The sequence below is a fragment of the Arachis ipaensis genome, chromosome B05 (genome assembly GCF_000816755.2).
Source record: "Arachis ipaensis cultivar K30076 chromosome B05, Araip1.1, whole genome shotgun sequence".
In the NCBI taxonomy this organism is placed as follows: Eukaryota; Viridiplantae; Streptophyta; class Magnoliopsida; order Fabales; family Fabaceae; genus Arachis; species Arachis ipaensis.
The window spans coordinates 119,954,675-119,968,091 of record NC_029789.2 but is presented as its reverse complement, the minus strand read 5'-3'; the positions used below and the strand labels follow the sequence as shown (position 1 = coordinate 119,968,091).

General features: G+C 35.6%; 2 long non-coding RNA genes across 3 annotated transcripts; both read left to right on the top strand.

The window, feature by feature from the left end:
- On the top strand, positions 1,405 to 2,941 carry LOC110262977. Of its 2 annotated transcripts, XR_002347989.1 has the most exons (3): positions 1,405 to 1,668; positions 2,055 to 2,424; positions 2,801 to 2,941. It is a non-coding gene; the product is annotated as an uncharacterized LOC110262977 (long non-coding RNA). The 2 variants fall into 2 exon arrangements; XR_002347988.1 differs by lacking the exon at positions 2,801 to 2,941 and having other exon boundaries at positions 1,446 to 1,668; positions 2,055 to 2,478.
- Positions 2,973 to 3,547, top strand: LOC110262976. The gene is made up of 2 exons (XR_002347987.1): positions 2,973 to 3,252; positions 3,518 to 3,547. It is a non-coding gene; the product is annotated as an uncharacterized LOC110262976 (long non-coding RNA).

The window sequence follows — 13,417 nt, the reverse complement described above, 5'->3', positions numbered from 1 at the left end:
TTAAAAGTATGCCCATCCAAATAATTTATGTTAAAGATAGGAAAAATATAACCAAATTATATAGTATAACGTAATATTTCTATAATTTTTTATAGCAGATCTAATATCAAGATAATTATCATCATCTACGAAATAATCTAATCTCACAATTATTTAAACTTAAAACTTTGTTTTTATGAAAAAAATAACATTATTTATTAAAAAAACAAAAAATATTTACTCACTATTATAATTTAAATAGAATATAAAATAAATATAATTGATAATTGATAACGATCATATCAGTATAGCTACATAATCCTCATTACCAATTGTGTATAAAATGTTAACTCTATATCTCAAATTAAGTCTTGATGATTGAGAAAATTAAATATAATTTAAAAATTTTCATTGATCAATATCTAACGGTTTGCTCAAATTTTAAGTACTAGAGAACTTTCTCTAAATTATTTATTGCAAACAAGAAAGATATGATACACTACAAAAAAAGGAGTTTAAAATGGCATTGATATTACGGCGGTTTTAAAGAACCGCTGTAATATCCGGACATTAGGGCATTTTTTGTTGCTGCCATAATTAGCTTTGAATTTGGTGGCGGTTCTGGTGATTATGGTGGTTTTGAACCGCCGTTATCACATATATAAAAAATGAAGAACTTACAATCCCCTCTTCACCGTCGCTCTCTGATACATGATACACGATGAAGGCTCGCTCTCTGATCTCCCTAGCTCGTCTCGTCCTCCGATAACTACCGCCACTTTCACCCTCCACCGCCGCTTCCTCTTCAACGGGATCAAAGGTTCCAAGTCGTACCGGTCTCAGATCTCAGATCTTAGATCTCGAAGTTGTTTCTCATAGTCTTCTTTTGGATCTCAGATCTCAGAACACCACAACCTCGTTGCCACTAGTCTGCTACACTGCTTTTCCAACTGCTCCTTCACGCCGCCGAGCTCGTTGGCACCGTCGACTACTTTTTCTCACCGCTGCTACTCAGATCCTCTCCTGCCACAGCATTGCTGCCGCCTCCACCTCCTCCATTGCATGTAATTAAATTTTATGTATTAGGATTTTTAAATAAGGGATTAATTTGTTCAATAATTTGCTTGCGAGAACATTATTATATAAACTTTTAAAGAATTGTTCGCAATAGGAAATACTTAGCAAGGGATCCATCACGATATGCTAAGAGGTTTTCTACATTTAGTATCAATGTGTTCTCCTTTCAAACTACCGATCGAGACAATGGGTTAAAGACTAAGAATAGTGGAGTTTTCTTAATGTCTTTAATTCCTTGTGTTGCTAGCACTAGTGATGCTAATGTTAGGAATGCTGATTTGTCATATTATGGTAAATTAGATGATATTATAGAACTAAGCTACAATGGCCGATTTCGAGTTACTTTATTCAAATGTAAATGGGCTGACACCACTAGAGAACAAGGTTGTAGAAGGATAGTTGAGATTTTACTTTTGTTAATTTTTCACGAGTAATACACAGTGGTGACCGAGAGGAGGATGATCCATATATTGAAGCCTCACAAGCTCGAATGGTGTATTTTGTCAATGATGAAGTGAATAAAGATTGGAGTGTTGTCGTGCATTTGAAGCCAAGAGACTCATAAGATATGGGGGAAAATGAAGATGATGAAGCATGCGAGAATGAGCCATGGTTAAAGCAAAACTTGGATTCTTTATTTGAAAATGGTATGAAATTTATATTTAAGTTTTCATTTAGTTATAATTCACATTTTATCTATACTTATTAATTATTTTATTTCCAACTATTATTTTGGTGTTCCTGTGAGATCAACTAGTGTTAGTAGGTTACATACTTGTGCAAGTATCTTTCAGTCGTTTCATTTTCTTCGTCTGTTAACAAAATTAAATTATAGTAGCACCTGTTGATATATACTAGTTAGTTGCCTAGTTAATTATATCAGTTTATGTATTAATGCAAGTGGCAGCTATATATCAGTTAATGATATCATTTTATGTATTATATCAGGTTTATATTTATTAATTATTGATTTGATCTATTATGCAGATATGCCAAAGCAAAAGAGGTACAAGAATCTACTTAAAGCAGCAGCAGCTGCAAATTCTTCACAAGACAAGTCAATAGCAGTTGCAAATTCATCCCGAGACAAGTCGGTAGCTTCAAATGCATCACAAGTTAAGTCTGCAGTAGCTGCAAATTCCTCCCGAGACAAGTTGGCAGCTTCAAATTCCTCCCGGGATAAGTCGGCAGCTGCAAATTTCTCCTGAGACAAGTCGGCAGCAGTTGCAAGTTCCTCCCGAGACAAGTCAGTAGCTTCAAATTCTTCTGAGCCATCATCAGTTGCTCCAACTATATCTGATCATCCATCCGAATCTAAACGTAAACATAGACGTGAATCTAAGCATTACTGGTCTGTTGATGCCATAGGTATGTAATATTCTCAACTGTAATATTTTTCAGCCACCTATCACACCATTTTTTTCATTCTTCTTCCTTTCCAAATTTCACTATCTTCCAAATTTCACTATCACACCGTTTTTTCTTTAATACAATGACCCCTCGGATATATAATATATAGTATTATATATGTAGCTGTTACATTATACCCTGCACAAGAATCAATCTTTTATAATATATATCCATCATCATATATTTTATTCTTTAGTCACTCAGTTACTCATTCATTTATACTTATTTATCTATTTTAGATGAATATAAAGATAGTACACGCCTTTATTTATTAGTGAAGGATGTTCATAATTTGCTAGAAGGTTTGTGCATAGTTGTCAATTTTGATCAACAGCATGCAGCAATAGGAGAAGCAGCCAGACTCCTTGCAGGAGTTTGTGGGCAATTGGCCACTGATTGTGTAACATTTACAATTAGTTTTGATAAGTGGTTAGACATTCTAGAGAGCTTTTTTAAAAATCAATGGAATATTTTTTTTCCTAGTAAGAAGATTACTTAAACTCTAAAGCTTATTTTTTTGTCATTATTTAGTTATATTTGCTGGTTAATATATATTCTTTGTTCTATATAAAAGGCTCGATTTTGCTTCAAAGCGAGTGATAGCTTGGCCAAACGATTTCTGCTCCAATTGCTTGGCAAAAAATGGAGGAACATAGGATAAAGCTTTGGAATGAGTTTTATGATCTGAGGTTGAGTAAAACCGAGATCATAAATAATACACCAGAAGATATTGCTCCTGATCAATGGGCTTTATTCGTAGAATATCGTTTGAAGCCTGGAACTCAGGTAAGTATTTATTCTCCTAGTTAAATGTTATCCCACTAAAAAGCCTTATATAGTTTGCTGCTGTAAATAGGATATTGAATTCATATGGAATGTTGTGAAAAGCCTTTATATAGAGTTGGTAATAAAAAGCCTTTATTCATAGTTTGCTGTCTGCTCATCTTTTATTTTATTTAGAGTTGGTAATGAACCAGTGATATGTTGAATGCATGTTATATGTTGAATGCATGTTTGACTCTATTTAATTGTGTCCAAATTTATCTTGTAGAATCTTTGTAAGAGAAATCAAGAAATTCGGTAAAAACAAATAATTCTTCATACTTCAGGTGCTAAATCAATGCAAGAAGAAGGGCTGAATTGGTAATCATTTCTATGGTTTTGTTTGATTTAATTCCACTTGTCTCCCCAACTATTATGAGAATTGTCATGATAAAATATCAACACAACTTTCACAGGTTCATTTTTATGTTGGTAATCATGAATTGGTAATCATCAATAACATCAATTTCTCAGTTTATGTTTAGTTTGCTGCCACTATTATATTTTATATAGCATAGGAGTCATTTATGTTAGCACCCAATGCATATCAGTTATTATATTGTTGCTGTTAGTTACTTAATTTTATGCATATCTTTTCTTGAATGATATATTTCTTGATTGAGTCTTTCTACTTTTCTTGAATTTTAGACAGAAGAGACGGGAAAAGAAGTTAGTAGGCTTCAAATATGGGACATCACTCACAAGAAAATAGATGGAAGTTATGTTAATGAAAAGGCTAAAGACATAGCAGTAAGACTAAAGTGCAATAAGTAACTTGTTTGTATTTCTTTTTCTTTCTTTGTTATAAGATAATACTATATTTGATTCTTTCTCTTTCTTTTTATATATGTAGGAGAAGATTGAAGCATATAGCAATCAACAAGTGGTGGAATCAACCGTTAATTCTCCTCTTGATGCTCTTGGAGTAGTTCTTGGGAAAGAGCACTCTGGTCGTGTTTGAGGTTTAGGCATGGAAGTTGTTCCAACAGTTGCTTTCAAGAACAAAACTACAAGGATTAGTCAGATGAATTTAGGTTCTTCAAATGATGCTGGCACATCATCTACTTGTGGTCCAAATGTGTAAGAAGAGTTGGATACCGTTAAAGCGCAATTGCAAGCGCTAGTCTCCTATATTGCTTCTAAGGAAGGAGGTAAAATTCTAGTGAAATTAGCTGAAATGTTCCCTACTCAACAAATTTCACAGGTACAAATACAAAATTTTAAGCTGACTATATTATTGTTTAGCTGACTATATAAGCCTATTTCATTCTTTAATCTATATAATTCATGTCTAATCAGGAAGTTTAGTAATCCATATATTAAAAATAGTAGGATATTGGAAAAGGAAGGGACCACAATAAAATCTAGAAGTGCAACAAGCATACCAGAGTATATTAATTGAAATGCTGTAATCTTTTCTTCTTTTTTTTAATAAATAAAAAAGAGTACATTTATGTATAGGATAGTGCCAGATGCATGCAGCCACTCAACATGTTTGAAACAATTTTGATTCCAAATTTTCATTGAATTGACAAGCTTGAACCATGAAAACGAAAAGCTCTTTAATTTTTGCACAAGGTCAGTTCATGTTACTACTATTGTTATAAACTGATATTTCCACTTTAAGCAATATGAAGTCATGTAAAACATATAGCTGTACTTGATTTTTTTTTTTAAATCATCTCTGACTTTGTGGTGTATTATAAGTGACACATCTTTTAAAAATATGATTTTTAGAAAATTTATGAGTGAGATTATAGTTTCTTGTACTCATAATAATTATATTTTTGTTGTAGGGATTGGATCAAGAGAGTGAGATTCCATCACCAAAAGAGTTAGGAAGTAGATCTTCTGGAGTGAGCAACAAGGAAGCATGACTTTGCATGATAAAGATTTTATGTATTAAGGATTATACGTTAAGACGTATTATTGAAAAATGTTACTTTGATACTTTATTTTTGGATTATGACTTTTCAATTATGATTTGGATTATGACTTTTGGATAATGTATGAATTAAAAATCATCTTATGATGTTTGATTTATGGCTATGCTTTTTGGTTATTATGAGATTTTAAAGTTTGAGTTCCAAAAATATCACTTCAAATAGGTGGTTTCAATCTTATTTTAAAAAGTATAAAATTGTCATCATAATTAGGTACAAACGGCGGTTAGAAATTTCCATTTTAAATGAAAACAATGCCATTATACCTTGGTAAAAACAGCGGTTAGAAACCGCCATTTTAAACGAAAATGATACCATTATATCTTGGTAAAAACAGCAGTTAGAAACTACCATTTTAAACGTAAACGATACCATTAAACCCTGGTAAAAATGGCAGTTAGAAACCGCCATTTTAAACAGAAAAGATGCCACTATATTCTAGTAAAAACGGCGGTTATAACCGCCATTTCATACGTGGAAATTATAATTTATTTGGTTTTAAAATATAAATGGTAGTTAGAAATTTATTTAAAAATTGGAAATTAGAAATCATGAGTTAGGAAGACTATTCATATTTGCGCGTTTTACAAAACAAAGGTTAGAGCCCTAGGAGAGGCAAATTGTTCTTCTTCTTCACTCAAATATTACATCACATCCCATTTCTGTGTGGGTTAGCTATAGGTGATAATAATCATATTGAAGAAAGAGTGCTTGTTGGTGTGAAACGTCTTACCTGTTGGAAGTGCGTGGTGTCATCCATAAGTAAGTTGTAACCTGTCATCCATTTTATATCAATTTTTTGGTTTTGAATGCATGGTTGTTGGTATGGGGTTTTGATTAGGGTTTGTTTTTACTGGTTTTGATGTAGTTTTGAAATGGTTTTCTTGTTTGTGTATGTCTCTTTACAGATGGCTACCATCCATATTACGTTGGTTATTAGTTACAGAGAAAAGTTTGAAAATAGTGATGATGGAAAATTGGCATACGTTGGCAGTGAAAAAACGAAGATTGAAAGAGTGAATGTGGATACTTTAAATAGGTTCTTCATAACTGACTTAGTAAAGAATATTGGGTACACTGATGTGAGCGAGTTTTACTGGCTATAACCTGGAAAGGAGTTTGATGGTGGGTTGAAGTTGCTGAGATTTGACATGGATATTGTGACTATGTACGAAGCAGCCATTGCTAATGAGAGGAGAGTTGAGCTGTTCACTGAGCATCTAGTTAACTTTTCTGAGTTCATAGAAGAAAACAAAGCTCTTGAACCAGAAGTTGAGATTTTAAATATTACTAGAACCCCAATTAAGCACAGACCTAAATCCTGTGTTAGGAGAACCCTAACTCTAGAGAAGAAGAATAGGGCAAATAGACTATTGAAGCTGAGTGAGATAGAAGTAGGTAATACTCACGACCAGGATACTGACATGCTTGGACTAGAGGCCCAAACAGGAGATGAGGTACTAGAAAAAGATCTCCAACCTAATACAAAAAGTACACATCAACCAGAAATGACCATCGAGCCACCAAATGTACCCACCCAATTACCAAAAATAACCTTCCAAGAGCCATCAAGAAGCATTTAGCCACCGAATGTATCCACCCAACCCAATTTACTTACATCTTAATCTCCCTTAACACCCTCTCAACCTTTGGAGAAGACTCCTTCACACACTCAACCATCATAATTATCAGTTGCAAGTGAAGGAACTGGACGCCAAAATTCAGTCTCTACAGAGTCAGTTGCTCCCACAGTCGATAAAGGTACTGCATAATCTGTTGAGGCTTTTATACAATACATCCCATAGCCTTGCAATGAACTAGATTCTCAGGATAATGGCATCCAGAACGAGGAGGAAACACCCGTTGAAGGAGGTCAACCTAGTGGTTCATAGTCCGAACCAAATATAAACCCAGAAGTTGGTGGTGGGAGTCAAAAGAAGAGAAAGAGACGGTTAACAATGAAGCCTTCTCCAATAGCGAAACCTTTCATACCTAACCAGGATCTAAATAAGCATCCTTCAATATTTATACCTGTGGAAGGTGAAGATATGTCGAATGCAGGTATAGGCATTCACTGTTATGAGTAAGAAGAATTGGATTCCATTGCAAGTGATGATGAAGAGAGTCAGCAGACAGCATTTCCACAAGGAAATGTAGATGCTCCAGTTAGGGAAGTAAGATTGGAGCTAGGCATCAAGTTTGAAAATCTAGAACAGTTCAAGAAAGCGGTCAGAAAATACAACATCAACATAGGCCGAAGCATATTCTTTCCAAGAGTGGATTCTACCAGGTGTAAGGCAATATGTTATGATATACTGTGCAAAAAGGTCGTACCTGTTAACCTTTCAAGTGAAGACATTTGTTAATAAACATACATGCAGCAGAGTCAATAAGAACAAATCTGCAGATGCAAAGTGGGTTGTTGATGAGCTTGAGGATAAAATTCGTGATCATCCAAAAATGACGCAAAGGCAGGCACAGGACTTTTTTAAAAAGGATTATGATGTAATAGTCAATGAGAGAAAAATATACAAGGATATAGTGAAGGCAAAGGAAAGAATTAAAGGGTCGAAAATAGCTCAGTATGCACTTCTTAGGGACTATGCAAATGAAGTTATGAGGACCAATTCTGGTTCTACTGTAAGAATCAGCACCAATTATGTGGAAGACACTGGACATGAATTCAAGAGGATATACATATGTTTGGAAGGTTATAAGAAGGGATTTTCGGTTGGCTGCCGGCCATTCATAGGGTTGGATGGTACTTTTCTTAAAGGTTACTATCCTGGATAATTGCTGACTGCTATCGGCCACGATGTCAATAACCATATATATCCTATATTATATGCTGTTGTGGAATGTGAATACAAAGATAGTTAGAAATGGTTTTTGGAACTCCTCGAAGAAGATCTTGGTGACACAACCATCAATGGGTTCAACTTCATGTCAGACATGCAGAAGGTAATGATGGGCTAACTACCTTTATTTAAATGTTAATTAATAGTAATTGATAATCTATTGTATATATTTAGTGCTGTTATGCTTAAAGAGGTGATGGTGATGAATGACTGATAAACCACTATTTTATGGTTTATCTTGTACTCAGTTGAGTGGATTTCATCAACTCTTTACCCACTTATTCATATTATTTGCATGGTTTTACATTTGCCTTCCTAATTATGTGCTTTGATTAAAAACATGCTTCTTTGATCTTATATTTGCTTATTATTAATCTTCTCTTATTACCATTAGATGCCTTGATATATGTGTTAAGTGTTTTCAGATATTATAAGGCAAGAATGGCTTGGAGGATGGAAAGGAAGCATGCAAAAGTGGAAGGAATACAAGAAGTTGGAGAAATTGCTAAGCTGTCCAGTCTGACCTCTTTTCACTCAAACGGCTATAACTTTAGCTACAGAGATCTAAACGACGCGGTTCCAGTTGCGTTGGAAAGCTAACGTCCGGGGCTTCGATTTTTATATATAATATGTTATAGTTCCCCTGATGCTAGGTGACGCGACCGCGTGATCCATGCGGCCGCGTCGCAGTGACGAAAATCCAGCGTGGCAAAATTCGAAACCAGCGAATTCTGGACTGTTTTTGACCCAGTTCGCAGCCCAGAAAACACAGATTAGAGACTATAAAGTGGAAGAATGTATCCATACATATCACGTATCCACATTCACAATTTTAGGAGTAAATGTAGTTTTTTTTAGAGAGAGAGGTTCTCTCCTCTCTCTTAGGATTAGGATTTAGGACTTCTCTTAGTTTTAGGAGTGACTCTCAATCCCAGGTTCTTTATTTTTATTTATTTTCTTACTTTTGTTTATGACTCTCTATGTTTAGATTGATTTTCTATTTAATATATTTTTGAGGTATTTCAGACTTAAGATTGCTTTGCTCTATTTATAAGTGCTTTCAATTTAACTTACACATTTTCTTCCTTTTGGCTTTGGTTAAATAATTGGTAACTCTTGAGTTATCAAACTCATTGTTGATTAAGAATTGGAATTCTTCAAGAATTAATTCATCCACTTAACTTACCTTCATAGTTAGAGGTTAATAAAGTGGGAGAAAAATCCAATTCTCATTACAATTGATAAGGATAATTGGGATAGGACCTCCAGTCTTCATACCTTGCCAAAAGCTTATTTTATAGTTATTTATTTATTTTACTTGTCATTTAAATATACCTGTGCACATTGCCCAAGCTCCAAATTTCTCAAACCCCCAAATTTACAATCTCCATAACCAATAATAAGAACATACCTCCCTGCAATTCCTTGAGAAGACAACCCGAGGTTTAATACTCGGTTATCAATTTAAAAAGGGGTTTGTTACTTGTGACAACCAAAACGTTTGTACGAAGGGATTTCTGTCGGTTTAGAGACTATATCTACAACGCGACTGTTTTTATGAAATTCTTTACTGGCAAAAATCCCAACGTCAAAATGGCGCCGTTGCCGGGGAATTGCAAACGTGTGCCTTATTATTGGTTATTGTAAATATTTGCTTTTTGATTTGTTTTTATTTTTATTTTTATTAAATTAAGAGGTTATTGATTTTTATTTTAAAATTTTTTATCTTATCTTATCTTATTTCAAAAATCAAATTTCAAAAATTCAAATTTAAAATTTTTTCAAAATTCAAATTTAAAAATTTTCAAATTTCAAATTTCAAAAATTCAAATTTCAAAAATTTAAAATTCAAAATTTCAAAATTTAATTTTCAAAATTCAAAATTTAAATAACCTTTTAATTTAAATTTATTTTTATTTTCATTTTTAATTTTTATTTACTGCTATGAACTCTCACCCCTTTGGCTATGAGTCTGGTTACAACAATGTTGCAGGAAGAAGAAATTACAATGAGAACAGGCATCAAGGTTGGAACAATTAAAGATGGGAGGAGCCACATGGATTTGATCAACCCTCATGGCAACAACCACCTCCAGTGAACTATCAACAACCACCACCCTATAACTATGAACCCTTTCCTCAACATGACTTTGGACCACCATACTCACAAGCCCCTTTCCGCCATTCACCTCCATATGACCCTAACCCTCAACCACCATACCAACCACCTTATGAGCCATATGAACCATATATAGAACCACCCCAATTCCAACCCAATTACTCACAAGAACCACCACTTCAATATTCACCATCTCTATATCCATCAATCCAAGAGCACTATGATCCTATTTATGAAAGCCAAGTGCATCAAGAGGCAAAGGATCGTCTCAGGGAAACAGTAATTAAATTTCAGGTAACCGTTCAACAACTGGAGCAAGTATTAATTCAATGGGCTTCTAGACGCTCAAATATACAAGGATCAGCCACAGCTTCATGTGGACAGTCTAGTGAAGAGCGTAGCATGAAGGAGATACCAGAAACCCCAGTGGACAAGACAGAGAATGAATTCGTACTAGAACAAGTAGAAGAAGCTATCATTGTTCAAGAAAAAGAGTTGGTTGAAGACTTAGGAGATGCAGAACCTCCATGGGAAAGTCCAGTCATAGAACCCCCTTCCAAGACATTTGAAATAGATGCTAAGGAGGGTGTACAACCTCCAAGGCATATCATAGTTGAAGACTTGGAAGAGGTTGATCAAGAGATGGAGATTCAAGAAGAAGAAGCACAACCTCCCATGCCCCTGGAAAGCAATGAAGAAGAGGTTGAATTGAAAGAGAGCCACCAAGAGGAAGAGGTTGAAATTGAAGAAGCTTGCAAAGAGGTGGTAATTATCAAAGAAGAGCACAAGGGAGTAGAGCTTGCAATTTCATTAAAAATACCTCCCCCTAAGTTGCCATCATCCTTCACAACATTCAAGTGGGTAAAATTCATATCTCATAGCTTTCTAATCCCACTTGAATATGGGCTACTGGAGACGGATGGTCAACTTAGAGCTCTTTGTGGCATTAAGAGTAAGAGGAAGATGGCCAGTGGTAAGAATTGTCCTGCAAGGTTCATTATGGTTGGAAGCTTTAAATTTAAACGCAAAGGTTGGTGTAGAGCTCAATTGAATGGGTCTAGGAAGCTGTTTGGTAGCTGCAGTGAGAACTCAAATTACTTATCACCCGGCTGAAAAAATACAGATCCCGACAAAGATGGGTGTAAAAGCAAGATTTGGGATCCTGGAATCTGTTCTGGCATTTGTCACCTCGGGAGCCTAAGAATTTGTTTGAAGCTTCTTAAGGGCTTTACATGCTTAGTTTGGGATCCCGGAGGACATTGGAATCACAAACATTGGTGGAGATTCCTAGATGAGTTCAAGCACAAGCCTCCATAACAAAGGACTCCCCAAATGTCCAACTTAAGGACTTTAACTAAAAGTGCTAGGTGGGAGACAACCCACCATGGTATGATCGTTTCTTTTTAGTTTTTATTTGGTTTTATTAGTTTTTGAATTTTATTCTATTTTGTTATATTGAACCTGGAGTTTTGCATCACATTCATATTAACACTGCATTCTGCATTTTTCAGATTACAAAAAAAAAAGCACGCACGCGAGACGCGGCAGCGTCGCTGACGCGTCCGCGTCACCAGTGCGTTAGGAGGAAAAGAAATTGAACAGAGAGTTATGCAGGAGAAGCGCTGGAGGCGTGCCAATAGCACAAATCACCCCACGCGACCGCGTCGCCGACGCGTCCGCGTCCCATGGGAACTTTGGCCTCCCACGCGACCGCGTCACCCACGCGGCCGCGTGACCTGAAAATCGACGTCAAAAGGGTGCATGGCCGAAAGTTAAGCTGGAGTTGGGCTGGAATCGTGCTGGAAGCCCAAGCCTCACCACGCGAACGCGTGCCCCACGCATCCGCGTCATATCCCCATGATGGCCACTCACGCGATCGCGTCGACCACGCGATCGCGTCACCCAGAATTTTGGCAAAAAGAGTTTCGAACAGAGAGTTGTGCGACCGCGAGGCTGCACTCGCGCCACTAGCACAAATCGAGTCACGCGATCGCATGCCCCACGCGTCCGCGTCACCCACCCTTATCGCGCACCACGCGACCGTGTCACCCACGCGATTGCGTCGCCAGCGTCGCACAACCTATCCAGATTAGTGCCAAATTTCTTATCTTTTCTTTTCTAATCCTAAATTCTCCCTTCTCTCTCCTTTCTCACTTTCTTTTTCTACTTCTCATTCTTTTTCACTTTCATTTTATTTTATTTAATTGCATACTCTCGTTCATTGCATATTTTTATTTTTCTAAAAATTATTATTGGTGTTCAAATATTCTTATTCAACTGTTACATCTTTTCTGGTATTTTCTTGATGCTTAGTGACTTGTTTTATTTTGAATAGGTAATATTATTTATATCAATGCCAATCTTTTATACCTGTATTACTTTTACATTGATATGAATTTATATTATCTCTCCTTACCCACACTCTCTCCCTCATTGTTGCAATAATTTGCACCACTAGTATGCCATGTGCTTCTATTATTTTCTCACTTGCATGTTGTAGCTACCATATAATTGAGACCCTCACTTTTGGCATTAACCAATCCATGTTTTATTTGTCTTCTATCTTTGCTTTGGGTTACTTTCCTTTCCTTTTTCTTTCAGGATGGCCACCAGGAATAGAACCGAAGACGTTTACATGGGAGAGACAAACAAGTTCCTACGCACATTCCTTGATGAGAAAAGCGTCAGTTGAAACAATCCGTCCACTTGCACATCCTCGGTGCAATCTTTAAGTGTGGGGAGGTCGATACCGATCTCCATGGGTTAGTACTTTCTTGTCTCAAACACCAATGTTTTATTTTCCTTGTTAGTTGTTGCATTTGCATATTTGTTTGATTTTTGCATATTTTACCAGTTGGTTAAAGTAATATTTTCTTTTTCAAGAAACCTTTTAAAGTATTTCACTAATTTGAATAAAATTTTTGTTACACTTGTTTGAAGAAATATTATATTGGAACATAGTTTAGAGCTCGAACACACAAAACCTGTGAGATTTTGAGCCTATTTAATTGGTTGCATTTTATCAACCAATATTTTATTTTTGGTGTGTGTTATTCTCTCTAAAATTGTGATCTTTGTCTTGCTTAATTCTATATTTCCATGGTTTAATGTATGCATGCACTTACATGATTGAGGCCTTTGTTTCACTGAGCTTACATACCCATATGGCCTTACCTTTCATTATCCTTTGCAAACCAATTTGAGCCTATT